General features: G+C 42.6%; 1 long non-coding RNA gene across 1 annotated transcript in view; it reads right to left on the reverse strand.

Annotated features, from left to right (window-relative positions):
• Positions 1 to 2,391: 2,391 nt before the first annotated feature.
• Positions 2,392 to 25,233, reverse strand: part of LOC148119527 (uncharacterized) — a 36,496-nt gene continuing 13,654 nt past the window's right edge. The window contains exon 2 of the long non-coding RNA XR_015735082.1: positions 2,392 to 5,843. This is a non-coding gene — a long non-coding RNA (uncharacterized LOC148119527). The remainder of the gene's footprint in view (positions 5,844 to 25,233) is intronic.

The raw sequence follows: 25,233 nt of genomic DNA on the forward strand, positions 1-25,233 counted from the left end.
TACCACACACCGACACAAGAGAATCAAAACAAAGAACATGAATAAAAGGACCCCCTTGGATAGAGTCTTCTGACTGAGCAGTGTGCTGGAAGAGCTGCCTTCCTTTCTGGGGGCTCTCAGATACTCTTTGTTAGTTCCATTCTGGAACTCAGCTAGTGGTGACTTCTAGAAGAATGGTTACAGTGGGAACTTTGAAACCATATGGGGAGAGCTTCCTCCCTCTTTACAATGTAGCAGACTCTGCTCGGCTTTCTCTCCCAGGGCACAGAGGCTGCTTCCATCTCTTGGTTTCACTGCTTCCTTCCTCTGCCATCCAAAGCAACTGAGGTGGCACACATCACAATGCTACCATCTTGGGGTTTCTCTTGATAAGCATGGCACCCTCTGACCACAGCCAGTAGAGGGCCCAGCTGGTATGGTTTGAATACTAAGCAGCGCTTCCCACCAGCCCATGAGTTGAACACTTATTCCCCAGCTTGTGCTATTTGTGATATTCTAGCGACTTGAAGAGGTAAAGCCCACGGAGGTATTATTCTGTATTGTGTGTTGCGCTCTCTCTCTCTTTCTCTCTCTCTCTCTCTCTCTCTCTCTCTCTCTCTCTCTCCTCTCCTCTCCTCTCCTCTCCTCTCCTCTCCTCTCCCTCTCCCTCTCCCTCTCCCTCTCTCCCTCTCCCTCTCCCTCCCTCGCTCTTCCTCTCTTCTCTCAGTTTCTCACTTGTGCTTTCTCCTTCCTGTCTGCTGTGCAGCAAACAGCCCTTGCCATATGCTCCTGCAGCCATATGTTCTTCCTGACCACAGGCCAGTGATATGGGGCCAAATAATTATGGACAAAATCTCCTCAAACTGTGAGTTAAAGTAATTCATTCCTCTTTTAGGTTGTTCTCATGGGTATTCTGTTTACAGCTATAAAAACGTAACTAATTTACAGAAATATCTTGGTTTGGTTTCCCCATATTAAACTCCTTAATTTAAGCATGTCTTCTAAATTTTCCTTGTCTACAAGAAAGCAGATGTTCACAGGCTATGACAATTCAGACTTTGACATTGGAGGAGCTATTATTCTGCCTTATCTTTTTGTTTGTTTGTTTGGTTTTGGTTTTTTTAAAGATTTATTTATTTTGTATACAGTTTTCTATCTATATACCTGCAGGCCAAAAGAGGGCACCAGATCTCATTACAGATGGCTGTGAGCCATCATGTGGTTGCTGGGAATTGAACTTAGGACCTTTGGAAGAGCAGCCAGTGCTCTTAACTGCTGAACCATCTCTCCAGCCCTATTATTCTGCCTTCAACAATTACAGGCAGATGCCAGAGACAGTTTCACTATGCTCGAAAGCAATTCAAAAAGTCATATACTACACTGGATAGTCTTCACTGGTACTTATCCATGAACCAGTGATAACTGGATTTATACACCTATTTCTGTCCTAGAGATGAATTAGACCTTTGTTCAGACCCTTGATGTATACAGGGTACAGGCAGTACATCATTTATCTTCATGTTGTGCCTACTCTTGGTCAATTACTTTAAAATAAATGAATATTTTGAATATGTATCTTCATTTTTTAAAAATCTAGTTTAATTTGCAACTAACATGCCCCAAACACCAGGCAGAATATTATTTCTCATCCTTGCAGCAACAAGAAAGGCTATTTCAGGACAGCTCTCTAAATGGATCTCAGAACCCTATGAAAAGGCTTTGCTTCCTTGCCCTCATTTATTTATATGTGGTCAAACCCATAACAAAACTTCCCATATTAACCACTTTAAATATATTAATTTCAGTTGATGCTGTAACATAATGCAATCACTACCATCATCCATCTCTAGAAATCCATTCATCTAGTAAACTGAAAACTCCACGCCCACTAAGCAGTGAGCTTATGCTTCTCATCCACCCCCTCCCCTTTCTCTGGCCTTTGCGGTTTCCAGTATAATTTCTGAATTATCCTCTTGATTACTCTCATAGTATACGTAAATGGAATCATACACTGTCTTTCTGTGTCTGGCTTCTTTCATTTTGTATCATGCCCATCATTCTTTGAAATGTGGTGGAATCCCATGTGATAGGATTACAATGCGTGAATTATGATCACATAATTGCAACAGAATGTAAAAGAATCCCACAGACTATAAAAAAAATCTTATAGGAAAAAGGGTAACAAGAGTGCCTAGGCAGGGGGAGGGAGAAATGGAATTGACAGACTAAACCACAAACTGTGGACACTTCTGAGTATCAGGGTACAGACTACAAAGACACCTAACACACACACACACAACCCTAATTCACTGCACATGGTAAAGTGGATCTGTCAGCCAACCTCAGAATATCAGCTGATAGCATACTCTGAAACTTGAACAAAGTAGAGTCAATAAAAGCGATAGACTAAGGGAATTTGGGGGTCTCTTTATTTCAAGCCACATTCACTAATGAGGCAGTGAGACATAGATCGAGTAGACATATAGTTGCTAGGGATCAAAGGTAAGATGACTGCTGTCTTTAAATATCTCCTACTAGAAAAAGGTGAACAAGCAGATAAGGCAAAAACCTGCATTATATTATGTTCCAAACGCAGGCTGACAATAGGGAACTACAAGATCATTGGAGATTCCGTTTCTATTCTGCTTTACTTGGGGTGAGAGTGTTGGAAAACAGTGACTGGTGATGACTGAAGTAGAAGATGAATTTGATTTGAGTTGAAAATGACAGATTGTGGGAAAGAGGGATCACTAAATCCACAGCATCTTTACAAAACCTTGAGTCCATAGATGAGCACAGCGTGTCTGGTGTCATTCACACCTTGAGCAGAGCTCCCCTTTTGGTCTTGGGAATCTGGTCAGAGAGGCAGAGATAAACTGTAGCCCAAAGCCACGGAGCCATACAGTCAAGTCTAAATACTACACTTGCCTGCTGCCAGCTTGTCACACCATATCTTTCTATTGACGTCTGCCATCATTAGAGTCCAAGCTTCTGATTTACACAGTCGGATCCCATACTCATATCTCCTTTTCCTCCCAAATCTCTACTACGTTCCTCATAATTCTGCGTTCTCATGCCCCAAGCACATGAGGAATAAGAGATAACTGTCTTCCTGGCTTCATTTTGCTGTTCCTAAAACATTGTTCTTGCTTCATTCTTTAGACACTGATGAGGGAGGTCCTTCTGTATATGTATTGTTAATGAATAAAGAAGCTGCCTTAGCCTGTGATAGGGCAGAGTAGAGCTAGGGGGTGTGGCTAAACTGAATGCCGGGAGAAAGAAGGCAGAGTCAGGGAGATGCTATGCAGCTGTGGCCAGAGACAGACACATCCATAAACCACAAGCCTTGTGGTAAAATATAAAATAATAGAAATGGGATAACCAAAGATATAAGAGCTAGCTAACAATATGCTTAAGTGGTTGGCCAAGCAGTGATTTAAATAATACAGCTTCTGAGTGATTATTTCGTGGTCTGGGCAGCCAGGAATGAACAAGCAGCCTCCACCAACAAGACATTAGAATTCCTTAAAAGTCAATGGCATCAGGAATGTCACACAAGAACTACTTTCATCCACTGACATCTGAGGAACACCAACCAGTATACGGAAAGGAAGGTGTTGACTCTAGCCCTCTGAGCTGATTTTCTCTTTATCTAGTACCCATTCTTTTTTTATTTATTTTATTATTTTATGTTCATTGGTGTGAGGGTCAGATGCCCTGGAGCTGGAGTTACAGGCAGTTGTGAGCTGCCATGTGGGTGCTGGGAATTGAACTCCGGACCTCTAGAAGAGCAGCCAGTGTTCTTAACGGCTGAGCCATCTCTCCAGCCCCCTGGTCCCCATTCTTTATGGCATCTGCACCCCTGTGACTGATCCATCCAATATCCTAACCTGTGAGTTCTCTGATCTTCTTAAGACAAATGAGAACCTACATGTCCAGGGTAACTAGACAGGTGTTAAGCACTATTAAAACAATATTTAAAACTGTTAAAATCACTATTATCATAAGTTCTTTTTTAGCCTTTCACTTTTAGTGAAAACTTTTAGCTTTGAAATGCCAAAAGTATTTTGGCATTAAACTTTCTTTACAGCCAAGGGTAACTGTCTTAGCTGGGTTTTATGTCAACCTGACACAAGCTAGAGTCATCTAAGAGTATAAGAGTTGGGAACCTAAATTAAGAAAATTCCTCCATAATACCAGACTGTAGGAAAGCCTGAAGGGTATTTTTAAATTTAGTAATTGAGGTGGGAGGGCCACATTAATAATTGTTGGTGGTACCACTCCAGGGATGAAAGTCCTGAGTCCTATAAGAAAGCCGACTGGCCAACCACAAAGAGGCAGCAAGGAAGCAGTTTTTCTCTATGGCATCTGCATCAGCTTCTGCCTCCAAGAGCCTGCCCTGACTGTTTGTGCAGATGCACTGTTATATTGAAGTGTGAGTGAAATAAACTCTTTCCTTTCCAGTTTGCTTTTGGCCATGGTGCTTCATTACAAGAGAAACCCTAACCATGGAATCTTGATGCTCCGGCCTCCAACTCCTGAGGGCTACAATCACAAATGTGTACGACCTGGTTTGTGCAGTGCTGGGTGCAGGATGCAGGGCTTGGAGCAGGCTAGTCAAGGTCTCTTGACCAGCTGAGTTAGTTACATTCCCAGCCCTAGCTCTTTAGGATTTTATACAAACATTTCTTTTGATGTTCATCTTCTTTTTTTTTCTTTTTTTTTATTTATTATGTATACAATATTCTGTCTGTGTGTATGCCTGCATGCCAGAAGAGGGCACCAGACCCCATTACAGATGGTTGTAAGCCACCATGTGGTTGCTGGGAATTGAACTCAGGACCTTTGGAAGAGCAGGCAATGCTCTTAACCTCTGAGCCATCTCTCCAGCCCTCGATGTTCATCTTCTTATAAAGAAGCAAAAATGGCTTCCCTCCCAGCCAGTCCTAAGTTGGAACCGTAATACTCTTTACTCTCTTCTGAAGGCACAAGATTCCTTTATGAGCTCTCTGACAAAAGACGCCTGCTGTACAGAACTCTCGGCCCTCCTGAGAGTGTGCCTTTCCACAGTCGTGCTGAAGTTTGCAGTAGAAAAATTTAAAGTTTGTGTTGCAAATCCTTCTCTGTGCTGCCAGTTCCCAAATAATGGCATGGAGACTTCTTCCTAATTATGAAAGCTCAACCTTGTTTCTAGCTAGCTCTTATAACTTAAATTAACCCATTTCTATTAATCTGCGTCCTGTCACGTGGCTTGTGACTTTGACAATATAAAGAGATTTCCTTTGACACATCTATTCTTTGGTTTCAAACTGTGTAGTTAATCTTCAAAATACTTTACCCAACAACTAAATAATTGTTATTAAATACATGTGATCTGTAAGTTCTTTGTGCATAAGGCTTTAATTATTGTGCTCAACTAACACCTTAAGAAAACACATTTTCTTAAACCGTAAACCATGTCTGCCTTTAATTTACTATCAGACCTATTAGCCAGCATATTTATTGAGTCCGTTCATTTAAAATGATATTTTTTTAAAAAAATGAAAAGATAATAAAAAGTCCTAAGTCTTGAAAAGCAAACATATACTTCCAAATGTAAATCGTTACCAAGAAGAGAACATCAGAAGGGACCAGACCTGAGGAGTGACCAGAGTTAATTAGGAAATTAAAACACAGATTTCTGGAAGGTGTCTGTCTGGAGCTTGGAGGTGGAGGATCTGTGAACTGTGCAATGGCTTCCACATGGTTCCCATTGGGCTGCTGGAGAGCTAGCATCAGGTCAGTCTCCCATTGTAGAAAGCAGGACGGCTAGGACTGTGTTCTGGACCTGCACAGCCCTTTCCAGTGCTTGATTCTGGAATAGCCTGACAAAATACAAACATGACAATAGCCATTACTACCATCTTTATATCCTATCTCCGGGTATGTCGATGCTTTATTTTTTTAGGTTTAGTTAGTATTTGGAAGAGAATTCACTTGAAAGGAAACTCCCAAATCCAGATTAAAGACGCAGGATGGTAAGACAGCTCAGCAAACAAAGGCACACAAGCCTGACACCGCGTTCCATTGCTGGAACCCACATGGTGGAAAAATAGAACTGACCGTCTTCAACCTATGCTAAAATAAATAAAGAAAACTGGTGTGGGAGAATTGTCTGTATTCTGTCAATCATATTTTAATAAAACGCTGATTGGCCAGGCAGGAAGTATAGGCGGGAAAACCAGACAGGAAGTAGGGGTGATGCAATGAGAACAGGAGAATTCTGGGAAGCAGAAGCTTCCTCTGCCACTCCTGCGCAGATCACCGAAGAGGCAACATGTAAGCTGTCACACTGAGAAAGGTACTGAGCCCGTGTGGCTAACATAGATCAGAATAATGGGTTAAGATAAGTCATAAGAACTAATAAGTAGCCTGATCTAATGGACCAATCAGCTTTATAACTTATAGAGATCTCTGTGTGATTGATTTTCTCTGGGACTTGCCGGTTGTGGGGTACTAGGCAGGAACAGAAACCCCAATAAGCCGGCCCCTCATGCTACAGAAAACAGTTTTAAAATGTTCTGAACTTGTTTAAGTTTGTTAAACAGTTTAAGTTTGTTTGTATAACAGTTTAATTGACAACTGAATCACTAAAACAAGGCTAAAATTTTCCCATTTATGAAAAGGAACAGCAAGATTAGTAAGATTGCATTGGGGATTTGAACCAGGTTTTGCTAGTGGAATTCCATATCATCCTGAAGAATTTTTTAGTATCCCTTTTCTGAAAAATACAAATTTTTCAATTAAATTCTGTATTTTATTTTTGCATTTTATGTTATTTTTATTTTTATTTTATGTGCACTGGTGTTTTGCCTACATGTATGTCTGTGTGAAGGGGTCAGATTCTCTGGAATTGGAGTTACAGACAGTTGTGAGATGCATCTGGGTGCTAGAAATTGAACCTGGGTACTAGAAATTGAACCCAGATCCTCTAGAAGACCAGCCAGTGCTCATAACCACTAAAGCCATCTCCAAGACCCTACTTATTTTGATTTTTGTTATAAAATGTATGCAATGTGTTTTGATCATATTTTCCTCTCCCTAGGTCTTCCAAGATCTACCCATACCTTCCTATCCACCCAACTCATGTTTTCTCTCTGTTAAAAAAAATGTAAAAAAATCAATGACACACACACAAAAAACCCACAAAACAAGCATAACCAAGTAGGACAGAGATGCCTAAGAAAAGTATGGGGTCTGTTACATATTGGTCAACTCCTCCTGGGCTTGGGGCCCACCCTGGAATGTTTTTGATACACCCAGTGACACACCACTGAAGAAAACAGATTTCCCCTTTCCCAGAAGGCATCATTTTCAAGTAGCTTCTTGGTTAAGGATGGGATTTTGTGTTCACTTCCTCCTTTCAGTGCTGGGATTTTGGCTGACTTGAGTGTGCTGCAGGTCTTGGGTGTGCTGTCACCGCGTCTGTGAGCTCATATGTCCGCTTGTCTACCAGTACTGCTGTTTCCTGAGTTATCAATTTATAAATAAAACTTACAAGCCATAAATAAATAAATGGAAATATAAATAAATAAATAAGCAAAGACAGGTGGAAGGGTGACAGCCATTTAACCCTCCATCCAATTGGCAGCTGTGGGACTCTTGTTCCTTTGAGCAAAAAGTCGGAGCCAGTCATTTTTTTTTAACACTCTGGACTCCTTGAGGAATGTACAAAATGATCACAGCTGCTTGCTACAATTCTTCAAGGTGTAAACCTCACCAGGATTGTCTCTGTCAACATCACACTCCATACTGTCATAAGCCTTGGTGTACTCTACCACCCTGCATTAGAAACCCAACCATTTCTACTGAAGCCAGAGAACTGGTTCCCTAGTGGCCTTGCATGGGGATTGCTTTCCCTGGCTGGAAGGTGCAATGCTATGATTGGTGGTGGTGGATATGACACAGGACTCCTTTGCATGAAAGATAAGCTGTGCCTGGTGCAAACACCTTTCTCTGCCTATGTATGTAAAAGCAGGATATTCTGCTCATGGGTGAATGGGGAGACACACCACCTTGCTGCCTCCTCTGAAGCTACAATAAAGGCTTCTCTTGAGAGCTCCTTCCTAGCTTTCTTTTAGTAGGAAGGTCCAAGATGGGGACAGAAAGCAGAGGCAGCAAAGACTATAGAACAGTGGCAGTGATGCTGCAGCAGGTTGCAGGCTGAGGTGCAGAGGTGGCAAAGAGGCAGCCAAGGGAATGGAGGAACCGCAAGAGCAGGAGTTGAGGAGAAGCTGTGGCAGTGGAGAAGGAGCGGCAGTGAAGGCAGTAGAAATAATGACAACAACAGAAAAATTGGTAATGGCAGTCTTCAGGACCAGGGGTCTTAAAGACCCTAAGCTGAGAAACTGTAAAAGGCCACAGTCAAGAGCCAAGGATTCTGGGCCGCTAGGTCTGAAAGCGCCAGCTGAGTGATAACATTTGTAGAACTGAGGTAAGATATGGCAGGGATAAGGGTCCTCACACCTGAGGCTTCCTGCATGAGAGTCGAGACAAGACACCACTTGCTGCTACTGCTTGTGTCAAAGCAGAATGCCACAAGACTACTAAAGGCGAGTGCTAGACATGCTCCTTCCTTCATCCCACCCACAGTAGCCTCCCAGGATCTCAACAGCAGATGGGTAACGTTCTCGCCTCCAACCATGGATGTTACCCAGCTTGGGCTGCCATTTTTAAATACTGCAGACTTGGTAGCCTGATGCAGTTCATTTTCTTAACAGTTCTTGAGGTCAGAAAGCCCAAGGCTGGGAAATCAGACAGCTTATTGACTAGTAAAGAAATCTTTGCCTGTGATCACTTTCTATGTCCTCACATGGTGAAAGAATGGAAGCTGTTTCTCTTCTATCAGATTAGTATTCCCTCTCATGACCATGGGAATGTTCTAAAGATCACCACTCCAGACACAACCATGCTGAGGGGTATATTAGGGTTTCATGGCACTAACTTAGTGGGGAGGAGGCACAAGCCAGCCCCAGGTAACATGTTTTCCACATATTAACAAAGACACTAAGAGTTGACATTTTTGTCATGGTATGCAGTCATTTTAGATGTAAGAACTAAGAAGCATGTCACATTCACATCTATTCCTAGTTCTTGCCATCGAAGAACATACACTTGGCCTGGAAAAATACTTACAGATAATGCAGAAAAATAGAAATTTATAGAAAAAAATATTTATTTTTTTGAGACAGGGTCACATTTTGTTGTTCACACTGGCTTCAAATTCTGTACCGTTGTCTCATCTGCCACCAAACTAATGGTGATCCTTCTGACATAGTTTCCCAACATCTGGGATTGTAGATCATGGAAAGTTCTTACATCATATGCCATATGACACAGTTGGAATATTTTCTGGAAGCATAGAATATTCTACAAGCAGTGGTTCATGGGAGGTGGAGAAATATGCATCCTGACTCAGATTTGTATCAGTATTAGAGGCAACTTCATTAGCAATACCTAAAAACACCGAACACCCTAGATCTGTCAACTGCTGAAGAGAGAAACTTGGTCTGGCTGCTCTTGTGACAGATGGTTAAGGAAACTCCAATTTTGTACCAGGCACCCCCTTTAGCTGATGCTGCCCTCTGAACTAAATTCCTGAAAGATGAGCTCCTGGCAATCTGCTCCCTCCCCCAGAACAGCGCAACTGTTGTGAAATGATGAACTGCTTGCTCTGGCTTCTGTAAACTTGCTTATTAGTGTGTGCAGGAGTGAGGCAGTTCCTCACGTGACTGCAAACTCTGCAGAAATGAAGTAATTGTCTTCACCTTTAAAAGCCCTCCCTCATCAGCTTCTCTGTGATGTGTCTTTGATTTGGCTTAGAAACAATGCTTAGAGACTGCAGCACTGCTAGCAGTTTTAATAAATTTGACTGATTTTAATCTGTATTGAGTCTAGGCTTTTCCTGGTAGTCTTGAACTCCATAACACTCCAAGTGTTATTTCTCAGCAATAAAAATGAACACATTTGTGTCCCACATTCCAAATGGGTGAAAATCTAGAAAAGAATAAATTTACAGCAAAAGGAAGCAGATTTGTTGTTTCTGGAGACACGGAATGATGGCGTGTCTTACTGTGTGGCGTAAGGAAGCTTGTTAACTTAAGGTGGTGAAATGTTTGGATCATAGTCATGGTGGTTATGAGACTGCATGCATTTATCAAAACTCATCCAGTTTACAACCAAAATTGGTAAACTTCATCATATGCAAATTATGCCTCATTAAACCCAATAAAAATGGATTTTCAGGCACTGAGGAGGTGGCTCAAAAGAAAATCTATGGTGGCTCTTAAAGAGAATCAGAGTTCAGTTCCCAGCACTCACATGGCAACTCACAACGTTTTAAAACTCCAGTCCCAGAGGATCCAATGCCCTCTTCCAGTACTGTGGATACCAGTCATCTGCAGACAAAACACCCATATACCCAACAAAATTTTAAAAAATGCATTTGCAAATGTAAAATTATCCTAAATGGCTACCAAGAGAAGCTCACGAAAAGGAAAGGCAAAGATTGACACCACAGATTGGAGCCCGCACTGCATCTTCTCCCTTTCTTTGGCGCCACTGCTTCAAGACGTTTGAAAGGAGAATTGTGAGACAGGACCGTTGAGGACAGACTCATACCCACAGGTCATGGCAGCTTCCCTTCGTGCACAGACAAAGGGAGAGCAATCGTCCCTTAAGGAGGTCCCTGAGTGTTCTACTCCAACCAATAGATTCTGACCATCCACACTTTCAGCAAACAGTAAGAAAATAGACCTTGAAGGGTCAGGCAGTCGTGGATCAAATAGTGTCCCTGCCGCTTAGTGGATAGCACTGTGCCTGTTACTAAATTAAAGCCTGAGTTAGCATCTTCCGATGACTGGAAATAACAGAATGATCTCACAAGGCGACCTTAAGCATTTGCCAACGGCGTTGTTAAGGAGCAGTGATAGGTTGGACGGTGAGACTGTGAGTTTAATTTAAATAGTCTGTGGCCGCAGGCAGGCCAGGCACCAAGAGCTTTCCCCACCAAATCAGTTTCTCCTGCCCCTTGGTCTATTGGCTTCCTGTGACAAAATGCCTGACCAAAGCGAGTTAAGGAGAGGAGGCTTTATTTGGTCGCATAGTTCATTATGCCCAGACAGGCATGGTTGCAGGAACGGTGTCTTCATTAGGAAGCAGGGATGTGAACGCTGGTGCTCAGCTCACTTTCTCCCATTAAAGTCCAGGCCCCCAGCCCGTGGAATGGTGCTTCCCACGTTTACAGTTGAGTCTGGCCACATCAATCAATTCGATCTAGAAAATTCTTACACACATGCCCAGGTTTCTACCGTGACGCTAAATCCCACCAATTTGACAGTCAAGATTAACTCAGGTTTCATGACACAACCCAAGTGGATCCCCCATACATGGTCTTGTCACGTCTGAGAGATGTCAAGAGTAAGAAGCCCTGAGCTACAGAGAAGTTGCTGCTAAACTGCCCACTGTAACCTTAGAGGAGACATGTTGTGTGTGTTACTTGGGACGTAAGCTAACATCCCCCCGGCAGGTGAAAGTGAAATTTCCATCTTCACTACCCTCAAATACAAGGAGGGAGAGAAAGAAGGATGATGGGAGGGAGGAAGGGAGGTTAGGGGATAAAGATAGAAACAGGTCAGGGACAGAGAGGGACAAAGAGGCTCATTGAGAAAATGAATGAATCTGAGTAACTGCTTGAGATTTAGTCATGGAAAATCAGAGACTATTCTCCCAGTGGGATCAAAGGAGAAAACTAAATGCAAACTTCTTATAAGACTTTAAGACAATTCTGAAGCCATTTCTGACAATTCTGAACCCTCTCAGCCTCCGTGCCTTAGTGCTTCCCCTCCTCCCCTGGGAACCAAGGACCTAACAGCTACACATGCACGTACTCAGTTCCTGAACAATTACCCATACACATACGTTTTGATTCAGTCCCCTGGGAAACGGGGTCAAAATGACCTCTTGCCTCATCTGATCTGACAATAGCTCTCCAGTCAATTATTGATCATAATGGTCAAGGAACAACCTTTCTTGTTTCTATGGGGCCTTCTCCTTTAAAAGTAGACTGTACCAGCTATTCGAGGTCTCTCGGCTTCCCGAATGCTGAGGGACCCTGTCATGACAGAATTAATAAAATCCTCATGTTTTTGCATCGGCTGTGGTATATGAGGTGGTCTCTGGGGGTGACTCCTTCTCGGTTTGGACACTAGAGTCCAACATACTGATCTCAGTGTTTGACAGAAAGTAATTCCAAGTAAATTCTGGTAGCACTGGTGTTGATAATTATGAAGCAGCTGCAAATAGAGGCACATGTTTTTGGTTTTTGTTGTTGTTTTGTGTGTGTTTGTTTTTAATATTGATTCTTTGGGAATTTCACATCATGTACCCAATCCTACTCCTTTTGCAGTCCTTCTATGCCCGCCTTCAATCCTTGTAGCATCCCTCAGTATAAGAAAATAATTTTTTTAAAGGAAGAAAAAAAACCCAGTTCTCTTCTCTATTTTTTCCAACTCTCCATCACATACTCACTTTTCATAGCGGCCAAGGGAGCTGTGGTGTGCCAGGCAGTAATCCTTTTGCTCAAACAGTTTTACTTGCATGCAGATGTCATTGTAATGAGTTGTTGGTCTGGTTCATTGTCTCTGGCTTCTGGTACATCATCAATACTGAACCCTCATGGAAACTTCTCATGAATATCCTGCTCTGGCCCTGAGTCATGGAGATCCTGCAGCTATGTTTCCAAAGGATCTGCCCCTTCACATGCCCCACCAGATCATAGATGAGGTATTTTGTGGTGGGTTGACTCAAAGCCCTGAATGTGGGCCTGGGTAGTAGCTGAATTGGTCAGTCGGCACTTTGAGCACCTTTGTCAGAACCTTCACACACACATGCCAGGCAAGGGTCAGGATCAGCTCTTTCTCACCCATACCATTGGGGCCAGCTCTCATGTGTGGATTGTGAGGGATGGGGCCAGCTCTTCCATTGTGATGGCTAGTGAGGGGAGGGCAGTTATCCCGAGGCTGTTGATGGTCTTGGGACCAGCTTTCCATGCCCATGACACTGGGGCCAGTTCTCCTGGATGAGAGGGAGGTTATTGCAGTAATTTTCACCCACAAAAAACAACGCTGAGACTTACTATTAACTATGGAAAGTTTGACCTTTAGCTTAGGCGTGTTTCTAACAAGTTCTTATAACTTAAATTAACCCATCTATGTTCAATCACACTCCATCTTGCTTTTTTTGTTTCTTCTCCCTATCTCCTGGCTTCTCCTGCACACTTAAATTTCTCCTCTTTCTCTCTTCCTGGAAGTTCCGCCTATACCTCTTGCCTAGCTATTGGCCATTCAGTTCTTTATTAAACCAATTGCAGCAATATACAAATATACTTCACACAGTGTACAAACATCTCACATTTCCCCTTTTTTCTAAATAAAAAGAAAAAGCTTTAACTATACCATGGTTATATACAATAAGAACAATTATCAAGTAAGAATACATTCACAGTATCTAGTCCATTTGCATTTGGCACATTCAGAGAAACTACTATCTATTTTATCTTGATGAATTCAGTTTTATACCTACACTATTTTCTATAATAACTTGTATTACTATCCTAAAACTGTCTTTTTTTAGACCTAAAAACATTTTCTTAGGTAAACACTGATATAGGGGTTAACGGTGAAAGGTCAGAGAGCAGAGCAGTCAGTTTTTACCACTGCTGAATCCTCAAACAGAAGGAGAAATCCTCTCTCTACAAACCCTCAGACTGAATGCCCTGAGCGTCTGTCTCCTCCCACCTTTTATTTCCTCTCTGCCCGGCCATATCCTTTCCTGTCTCTACCTCCCTAGTGCTGGGATTAAAGACATGTGACTCCCAAGTACTGGGATTAAAGGTGTGAGCCACCACCTCCTGGCCTGTTTCTCTTTTACACTGGTTCAATCTAGTGTAGCCCAGGCTGGCCTTGAATTCACAAAGATCCGTCTGCCTCTGCCTCCCAAATGCTGAAATTAAAGGTACGGGCCACCACTGCCTGGCCTCTATGGCTAGCTAGCGGCTTGCTCTGCACTCTGATCCTCCGGCAAGCTTTATTTGTTACATAGCACAAAGTATCATCACATTTACCACACAGAGGCATCAATAAACTGAGACACTTAAAACAACTAGGTCTGGGAAGTCAAACAGAAAATTTTTTATCACTGAGAAGTTTTCAACAGATTTACACTGCATTCAGAGGGTTAGTTCTTGAAGTGAATGATTTTCCTGGTAGTTCCTTAGAACCACCTCTGTTGAACTGATGATTGACTTATTATTATTGCTGTTACGACTAGATCTTACATGTACCTCAAAAGCCACATATTGAATGTGTAGTCCCCCGCATGTAGACTATATTACAGGGTCATTGGTTGTTGGGAGAGGGAGGTATGACGGCAAAGATATCGGGCGCTTAAAAGAAATCTCACACTGGCTCAGAACTGAGAGATAGACAGTTATTTATTTAGGGGAAAAACTTACAAACCAGGATTCTCTGCTTGAACGGCGGATGGAGATGAGATCCAAAACAATCTGAACTAGCCAAGCGGGAACCAGGGGGACGAGCTTCTGCATCACGGTAAATAGTCTATGAGGCCACGCCCCAGTAAGCAGGTAGTTACTAGCTGTAAACCTTCCCCCTGCAGTTTTCTTCAGCAGTGTAGCCGCTGGTAAGTTCTCCATGCTCCTATAAGTAACCATAACTAAACCCAGCGGGTCACAGAAAAGAAGAAAAGGAGAAGAGGAGGAGAAAGTGATGTGAGATTCCCCTCTGTATGCTATGAATATGTTTTATTACCATTGGTTATTAAGGAAGCTGTTTCAACCAATGGCTTAGTAAAGTCAGGTGGGAAATCCGAACAGGGATATAGAGAAAAAGTAACTCATATATGAGGGATTACCTGGAATCATGAAGAGAGAATAGAAGTTAAAAAACACTCAATGTCTGGAAATTAACTAGAGAAAATTAGGAAAAGCATATTATATATAAACACTAAATAGCTATTTTTTCTGTAACACAAAATGAGTAGTTAATATGGTCTGCTCCCAAATGCAAAAATATATATAGTCCTTGGAAAATATGTCTAAGTATAATGAAGATAACATGAAATCTTTATCTTTCCATTCTAAGATAACTAATACAAATGTTTGCTGCTTTTCTCCTATTTTTAAAATAAATGCTTTTAGTATTTTTCCATAAATACATTGCAGTCATTTGCTTAGGTAATTAAATCCTCATTAGAAACAGACTTTTAAGAGGACAAATTACAAATACCCCATTGAACAGATCATCAATAATTTACTTAACCATCAATCTTCTATTAGACACTAGATCACTGTTAATTTTTCACACATTAAAATAAAATGATAGTTGAATAAATAGTTTAGCACATAAATCTTGATGCTGCTGAATATTTCTCTTTATTCTGGCTGCTGAGTATTTCTTTAACAATATATTTCTAGATATTACTTTGGTAAATACATAGCTTCTATTGAGTACCAACTCGACAGGATCTAAAATCATGTAGGAGTCAGGTCTGTGGACATGTCTGTGAAGGATCTTCTAGACTGCATTGATTCAAGGTGGCAATTGGTTCACTCATTCCACAGAGGATCTACATTGGGTCTTCAGGTTTACATTGCAATGGCCGAGCTACCTAGCTGATGCTGAATGTCTATATTTGGGAAAATGCACCATATACTTTAAAAATATTCATTCATACATACATACATACATACATTTTTATATTTTATTTTATAGATGTTTAGCTTGCAAGTATATCTGTGCACCATGAGTATGCCTGGTGCTGGTAGAGACTAGAAGAGGGTGTTATATCCCTGAAACTGGAGTTACAGATGGTTGTGAGCTGCCACACAAGTACTGGGAATCAAACCCAGGTCCTCTACATGAATAGTAACTGCTCTTAACCACTTACTTGGCCATCTTTCTAGCCCCACACTGTTTTATTTAATTTCCCTCTTATTTTCCAACCGAATTTGTGTTCATCTCTGACAGGCACTGAGACCCTTTAACACAGTGGTCCTCAGCCTCCCTAACACTGAGACCTTTTAACACAGGGGTTCTCAGCCTCCCTAACACTCAAACCCTATAACACCGTTCCTCTGTTGTGGTGGCTCCCACTAACATAAAATTATTTTTATTGCTACTTCATAATTGTAATTTTGCTACTGTTATGAATTGTAATGTAGATATCTATGTGACCCCTGTAAAAGGGTTGGTTGAACCCGAGAGTTGTGACCCACAGGTTGAGAACCGCTGGTTTATAGCATACCTGTGCCTTCTTAGCAGTTGGATGTATACACAGGAATGGGTGTGGGTGTCGGGAGTTAGGGAGTTGAGGTTGTGAGGGTCACTGAGCTCATGAGTCTGAGGCTAGCCTTGGCAACATAGCAGGACATCTCCCCACCAGCTGAAGAGAGAGCAACAGAGGAGGGGGAGACGGTGAGTGAAATTAAACTTTAGAAGCAATACTAGCTACGAGTGCAAGTTTTTCAAATTCTATTATTAAAAACAGGGAAATTTTTAAAAATCACATACTGATATTAACCAGACTCAAAATCTACATATCTCAATGAACTTCTATAGCTTGAAAAGCCATCCTAAAGCTGTGGTAATTCAGGTTGGGTTTTATGCTTTCTCCATCCAAGTATATCTCTATACTTGATCTATCAAGAGAAGATCAACCTGAGGGGAGAAAGAGCTCCTTTTCCACAGCCTTTCGGTTTCCTTGCTTTGCAGTCTTGTGGAAAGGTACCCAGCTGTTAGAAGAAGAGCCAGAGTGCCAGTGTCTCTGCAAAGGCATCCCACTGTCTGAATCCCATGGCCTGCAGGTTCTACCACCTCCCAGTATTGCCAACAGCAGGGACCAAAGCTTTGGAGATGTTTAATTTCTTAATCAGCACACACACACCCTAACTCTTAAATAGACTTACCCAAATCTTTTGAGACATTTACCCTGAGCCAGAACAAACAGCTTAAGGCTAGCAGCAATTTCTGTCTTCAATAGCCCTTCAGTTCCTGTTAGAGAACTGGTTAAGCTTCTAGTCAGAGGTCTCAGAGAATCAAGGCTATAAAACCAAGCGTGGGGGTGGGGCAGGCAAAGGGCCCGGAGTAATGGGGTCAAGTACTGCAGACAGGAGCTGTGCGAAAAGCTGTTTCAGTTACTCTGGGCTCTGCTGAGAGCTCAGAAAAGATGAAGCTAAAAGTGGCAATGAGTGTGAAGGTTTGACAAGGAAGCCTTGTGGAGGAGAGGTAGGAACTGAAGTTCAACTGAAATGGACTGAACAAATGAGAAAAAAACGGAAACAGCGTGCAGAGGCAGCTATGTCAGGAAGGAGGTGGTAGGAGTGAATGCAAGATAAGGAAAAGTTTGTCTTAATCTTAAAATTACATTACCCTCCCCCTCAGAGCTCAGGGAGGTGGAAAGATTGTCAGAGCCTGATGTAAGACACCAGAACAAGACCCTCTGAATCAACGAAACAAGACACATGCGTGTGAGCTCACAGAGACCGAAGCAGCAAGCACGGGGCCTACAGCGGTCTGCGCCAGGTCCTCTGTGTATGTGTTACAGCTTTCAGCTCAGTATTTTCATGGGACTCCTGAGTGCGAGAACGGGCGGGTCCCTGACTCCTGTGACTGCTCTTTGGGCTCCTTTTCCTCTTGTTGGGTTGCCGTGTCCAACTTTGATACGATAGTTATGGCCTCATATATTTTATTTTGTCATGTTTGGTTGTTATCTCTTAGAAGCCTGTAACAATAGACAGAAAGGAAGTGGATCAGAAAGGGAGAGGAGATGGGGAGAAAGTCAGAAGAGTAGAGGAAGGGGAAACTATAGTCAGGATATATTGTATGGCAAAATAATCTATTCTCAATTAAATGAGACCTTACATTGCTGTCCAGAAGGAAATAACCCAACAGTGAGGGAAGACAGACGAACTAGCGTGACAGAAAAGAACATGGATCCAGATTCTCACTTGCTGGGAAGAAAAAAGTGAGCCTTGGATAGACTATCCATACCTCTAAAATATAAACAAAGATGGAACCCAAGAGAGAAAAAGCAGTTAGGTAGAGATCAGGTGGTGGGGAGATGAGAGTGTCGTCCTCGGTTGTCTTAAACCTTCTAGCTCCTCACAGACCAATACAACAAAACGTCTCTCCTCTGGGATAGAGTTGAAGAAAACCCTTTGAAAATATTTTTCCCTTCTGCTTTTTCTAGAAAAGCTTAAAGTAGGATGGAACACTTTTAATCAGAAATGCGCTCTGGCAATAGGTGCAGAAGATGAACTGAACTTGGATTTGTGGAAAGGTAGAGTCAAGGGACCATGGAAGACTCAGAAAGGGAACAATGGGGGTTCAAGAGCATTGGGACAGTGAGAAACTCCAAAGGGTTAGTCCATACAAACATGGTCAGGCAGCTGGGTCTGCTCTAAAAGCTAGGATTCTGTCTTCCCACTTGGGAGGAGCACACCAGAAGAATGACTTGTAGGCCCTTATAAAAGACACTTCCAAGTGGCAGGAGATAAACATGCATCCCAACAGGACCAAGCAGTGACTTATTTGTTGGTAAGTTTGTGTGATATAGGTATGGGTCTGTGTTCATATTTGTGTGTTCCTGAGCAGTGGGCATATGTACAGAGGCCAGAGGCCAATATTGGGGGGCTCCTCCATTGCTATCCACCTCCCTTCCCTTTTTTGGGACAGTGTCTCCCTGAACTCACCACTCCCTGACTGACTAGAGCGGCTAGCCAGTTAGTGCTGAGGATCCCCTGTCTCGGACCCCCAGTTCTGGGGCACAGGATCTGCCATGCTTGTTTTATCTCACATGGGTGCTAGGAGACAGACTCAGATCTCTATGCCTATGTGGCAGAAACTTAGCTAACAGCTCTTCCCAGCCCCATGAGTCTTTTCAGCAAGTTCTCTTGACAGCTTTGAACGAGCACTAAAGGGGGCTCGGATCATCTGAAGGAACTGTTAGAAATGGCACCAGGGTTTAAGTCTTTTCATGTGGGGAGGGTGTGTGCTGGAAGTCCACAAATCTTGAAAGCCAAGGGCAAGACCTATTTAAGGAGACTCACAGGAACCTGGCTATTAGGTCCAGAAGATTATCTGTCGCTCAAAAGGAAAGTTATATCTGGTCTATCTTTTCCTTACCTTCTTTTAGCCAAGTTAGTCTCTCTCCTCTGACTCATAGCATCTGCTCCTGGGATTTGTCTCACACCAAAATTTCTCACATGGTACCTCAGCAATTCTTATAATCTTATTTCACTGTGCAAATATGCACACAATGAAACTTCCCCAAGGCCCCATTAAGCCAGTGCCTCCCCTCACAGGATCTGTGCAGCACTGGGATACAAGGAAGAGATGCGCCGACACAGGGCACTCGGGTCTCTTCATGTATTACCCTCAGCTTCTGCTCACGTTCTGACACCAGCAAAGACAGTCGAGGAGCACTGCTACTTCTACCACCATTCTCCTTGGGTCTTTTCTATTTTTTGTTTTTGTTTTTTTAACTTAGCCCTGCAGTATCTGGTCCTTAAGACAATGAAAGGTGTGTTTCAATATGCACACAATTTGCAGGCTTGTTATCCGAGGGTCCCTCAAAGGTAAGCAATCTGCCACTTATTCTCAGGGTTACTGAGAAATCATAGCCCCCACGAAATACCAGTCATACTTGGTAGGATAGATTTATACAAAAGATAATACGTATCGTTGAAGCTCGGAACCTTTCTTCACTGCTAGTGGGAGTGGAATGGTGCAGCTACTTTGAAAGCAGTTTGGTGGTTTTGCAAAGCTCAGAGATGGAGTTATTAGACAGTCTAGTGACTCCACTCCTTGATTTCAGCTTCACTCAACAGAAAGGAAAGCATGCACGTACAAAAACGAGTACATGAATGCTTATAACTGCATTATCCTTAATAGCCAAGAGGTGGAAACTCTGACATGCCTAGCACTTACTGAATATATTAATGGAAATGAAGTATGGAATATAATGGAATATTCTTCAGTGAGAAAAAGAAATGGAATGTTGGCTTATGCCACAGCTCATGAACCTTGAAAGCTACATGAAAGAAATCAGACAAAAAGACCACATATTGTATGGCCCAATTTTTTTTTGAAATGTCCAGACTAGGCAAATTCATAAAGAAAGTTAAGTAGTGTTTTCTAGGCAAAGGTTTGTGCTAAGGCAGCTAGGAGCAGTGATTTCTAAAAGGTTTCTTTTGGAGTCTATGAAAATATCCTAGCATTGTGGTCACGGTTGCACCTATCTGTGAATATCACTAAGAACCACAGATTGCTGCACTAAAAAGTGGGCGAGCTGCTTGGCACTTGGATTGTCCTCCATTAATGATGTTATTTAAAAAAATGTCATCAATTATTTCATTAACTGAAACTTGGGGTTGGAAATCCCAACCATTGTTATTTCAAATATGTAGGGGAAAAGGGCCAGTCAAAGAAACCCACCCTGGTTCTGAAACCAGAGCTGGTGAAAGGTACCCACCCTGGTTCTTAAGACCTGAGCCAGTGAAAGAAATGCTTTAGCCCTGAACCCAGACCCAAAGAAATGCACCTTGACTCTGAAACCAGTGCCAAAGAAACACACTTTGTCACTAGATTCAGAGTCAGTGAAAGAAATATTACCTGGTCCTCAAACTAGAGCCAAAAAGCTGAGCAGGGAAAAATTTAGCAATCCCTCTTCTCCCTGGGAAAACTCTGCCCCTAAGAAGCCCTGTATAAGCCCTGAGCCTGTTCAGTTGATGATTCTTCTTCCACCCTGGTAGAGGCAGCCACTCTCCTGGATTTTTACCTCCCAACAAATCTCTTGGAGGTTTGGGCGAAGACCTTCTTTCACCTGAGCAGAGCTGGACTTTTGCTGAGGGAGCCTTCTTCTAGCAGCCCCAACTTGTTACAGCTTTGCTGGAGAAGTCAGAAGTGGAGGGAATAGATCAGTTCTGTAACACTTTTGCTGGGGAAGGCTCTGAGTCCTCCCTTAGTATCAGGGACCAAACTCAACAAAAACACCTCTTTCTAGGGTAAGGGCCTGGGGATTAGGAAAATTAGTAAAGAATATAAAGACATGAGTAAAATAATAAAACAGAAAATGTAAGATAGTATCAGGAAGGAGTTCCAGTGAATAATAAAATTGCCCATGTTTAATTTTCCATACACTTGTACAAAAAAGGGGGGAGAAGGTAACAAAAGACTTCTTTAACATGATACAAAGGACAACTCAAACAGTTAATTGCTTCAGCACTTTGAGACATCAAGTCATTACATTCTGTTGTTTGTGCAGTAAAGCCATACTAGACCAAGTATCCTGATAGCAGCCACTCCCCAGGTAAGCCCATAATTACAAAAGAAGGAGCAGAAGTGTGCTTGCATATCCTGACCATCTGTCAGTTTGGAGTGGATCTTCCTGTATGTGCCATCTTAATGTCAAAAGAACCAAGCAACCACACCTGAGTCAGGATGTGTAGCCCTTGTTGTTGTCAGTAATTTTTAGCAACCTCCAAACTCTCTGACCTTCAGACAAGGTGGAAATAGGCTCACATTTTTGGGCCTCCACATCTGAGTCCTGTGGATGTCCATGACTACAGGCTGCAGTGACCTTTCTCATCCATGGGGAAGGTGTCATCCATCCCTTCTCATTCCCCCTTGGGAAGCTTCTTAGAAAACCTCCAACCTCTCCACCTGACACCCATACTCAAAGGCCCTAAACTTCTTTGCTTTTGCAATAAAATTTGGCCTAAAAACCCCTTAGATAATCAATCCAAATGGCCGCTTAATGGCACCCTAGGTCCCAATATTATTCAGAACCTTTACAAATCTATAAGCGATCAGGCAAATGGGAAGAGGTTTTTCTATGTCCAAGTTTTCTCTTTGCTCTGCTCCAAGCCTTCTCTCTGTAACTCATGTTCTTCTCAACTCCTAGCTATGAAGACTGAACAAGAAGATCCTTCCTTCCACTACTTCCGACCCAGCTAATCAACCTTCCCCCAAGCGAACAAACCCACAGCTCCTCTGGCCCCTGCAACTTCCCTTACACTCAAGTTGGTTGACTAGCGCCCACTTTCAGTACACTAGCAGCCCCTAGTCTTTCCACTACTCACTTCTGCTCTACCAAGAGACCCTCTTTACCTCCCCCTTCCCAGCCCAAACCAGCTAAAAAAACCCTGACTCCACAGGCAGAAGTCATAACTATGACCTTTAAGGTGTACCATGGAAGGTATGAAAAACCCAAAACAAAAATGCCTGTTGATGGCTACGGCCTTTCAACCATGCACAACAAAACCTAAGGCTCCCTGCCCTCCCAAAGGCCAAGGACCTTCAAGTTCTTGTTACAAATGTAGTCATAAGTGTCATTGGGTCCAGTGGTGCGGGAGAATTGTCTGTATTCTGTCAATCATGTATTTTAATATATCGCTGATTGACCAGGCAGGAAGTATAGGTGGGAAAACCAGACAGGAAGTAGAGGTGATGCAATGAGAACAGGAGAATTCTGGGAAAAAGGAAGTTCCCTCCACCACTCCTGCCCAGACCACCAAAGAAGCAACATGTGAGCTGACAGCTGGAAAAGGTACTGAGTCACATGGCTAACACAGACAAGAATTATGGGTTACCGTAAGATGTAAGAATTAGTTAATAAGAAGACTGAGCTAATGGGCCAATCAGGTCTATAACTTATGGAGATCTCTGTGTGATTTTATTTGGGGTTTGCTGGCTGTGGTGTACCTGGCAGGACAAAAACCCCAACAAGCCGGTCCCTCATTTTACAGAATGGCACCCATGTGGATAACTGCACCCACAGAAAGCCTGAGAAAGCTTGGGAAAGAATAGAGTAAAGCATGTTTTCTTGGTACCAGCAATTTCTCAGGTCTGCTCTGCTTGCTAGAGGCAAGCAAGCACTCTCATCTAAGAGAGGCTTCCTGACTCAGCTTTAGCTGCAAAACCTTGCAGCTCTTTTAAGAGGTCCTGCCACGAAACACTTAAATAGTGTTGATGAAAAGCTGAACGCATGCTTTTTGGTTTTCAGCTGTAGCAGGAAAAAAGCTGTGCTGTTTTAAAATGCCAGATTTCTGGGCTGTCCTGCTGGGCAATCTCTGACTCTTTCAGGCAGGCAGTCCGACTGAGTGTGGTCTGTGAGTAGAATGCTGCAGCTTGCTTGCTGGCAAGGACCTTGAAACATCATAGAGTTGTGGCAATAAAAATGGCTACAGGCAGTACCTAAGCCATGAGGCTGGAAAGCTAAGGAATGGGCTGGATCCAGCCATCAAAACCACAGCTTTAATCCTACCGATATTGCTTGGTAAATTAAAGACTCATGTGGTCAGAAAAAGAGAGAGAGATACAGTAAAGAGAGATTCAAAGATGAAAAAAACTTTAAATGATTTACTATGTGTTAAAAATATATGCAGGCTAAAAGTTAAAGTTCTTAAAGTTAAAAAGAAAGAAAGAAAGAGAGTAGTTGGGTGTGGTGGTACACACCTTTAATCTCAATGCCTGGGAGGCAGAGGTAGATTGACCTCTGTGACTTCAAGGGGCTGAGGTAGATTGACCTCTGTGACTTCAAAGTGTGGTAGGACACACCTTTAATCCCAATGCCTGGGAGGTAGAGACAGACAGATCTCTGTGAATTCAAGGTGTTGTAGCACACATCTTTAATCCCAGCACTGGGGAGGCAGAGACTGACGGATCTTTGTGAGTTCAAGGCAAGCCTGGTCTACAGAGTTATTCCAGGACAAAGATATACAGAGACCCTGTCTCAAAAAGTAAAAGTAAAAATAAAAGAAATAGAGGTTAAAGTAAAGCCACATAAAGATGGAAAATATACAGAGAATCTTGATACTGTATGCTATTATTCTCTCTTTGAATTGTTTGAATGCTGAGGAAGGAGCAACAGCTGCTAAAAGACTTTTGTTTATAAATGCTGCTGAACTAATCCAAGATAGGTATTTTGAAAATACCTTTGCTTCAAAACTGAAGTCAAAAGGTATGTTACATTGGAGAAGAGATTTTGCTTTTGTTTCCACAGAAGATGAGAGACTGTGGATTCATTCTGAGTTAAGAAAAATCAGGTTCGATAAAGGAAGACCACCTGAGAAATCTCCAATAGGAACAGATGGCCCAGATGTCAGAGTTCTACATCCAGAATAGATTCAAGACTGCTGCCTGAGATGTTCAAGACTCCCAGGATACTCCAGTCAGGACTTGATTATAACTCTAAATTTTCTTTAGGTCCCCATAAGATTATCAGCACCCCCAATAAGCAGGAAGTAGCCTGGAATACTACGCCCACATTCCCCAAAAATGGACTATGGATATTTTCCTTTGTTTTTTTTTTTTAAAAAAAGAAGGGGAAGTGGTGTGGGAGAATTGTCTGTATTCTGTCAATTATGTATTTTACTAAAATGCTGATTGGCCAGGCAGAAAGTATAGGTGGGTCAACCAGACAGGAAGTAGAGGCAGGGCAATGAGAACAGGAATATTCTGGGAAGCAGGAAGCTCCCTCTGCCATTTCTGCCCAGACCACCAAAGAAGCAACATGTGAGCTGACAGCTGAAAAAGGTACCAAGCCATGTGACTAGCATAGATCAGAATAATGGGTTAATATAAGCTATAAAAATTAACAAGAAGCCTGAGATAATGGGCCAATCAGTTTATAACCTAATGTAGACTAAGTGTGATTTTCTTTGGGACCTGCCAGCTGTGGGGTACTGGGTGGGACAGAAATCCCAACAAGCCAGCCAGCCCTCATGTTACAGCCCAAGCTTGTCCAAACCCTCATAAACCACTTGGATTATGTCCAAAGTGTCATCGAGGAAGATACTGGGGTGTTGATTGTCCCCATGTCCCTCATGGCATGAGGACATCAAACCTAGATCACCCTACATCCGACTTCCTTGGACTGTCCATGGATGACTGAGGGGGCCCGGGCACCTCTATCTCTGACAGGAGCCTCAGGTAATTATCACAGTGTCAGGGCGATTCAGCCCCTTCCTACTGGACACCAGGCCTGCTTCTTCAGCCCTGACGGAGTTCTGGGGCCCCACCTCTCATTCCTTCCTAGCGATACCAACCTGTGCCATCCCGTTGCTAGGAAGGGACCTCATGGCCAAAGTGGAAGCCTCTATTCTGTTCCCCCATCCATTTGACCCCATGCCCCACG

Source organism: Myodes glareolus, chromosome 16, assembly GCF_982192425.1.
Source record: "Myodes glareolus chromosome 16, mMyoGla1.1, whole genome shotgun sequence".
Taxonomy (NCBI): domain Eukaryota; kingdom Metazoa; phylum Chordata; class Mammalia; order Rodentia; family Cricetidae; genus Myodes; species Myodes glareolus.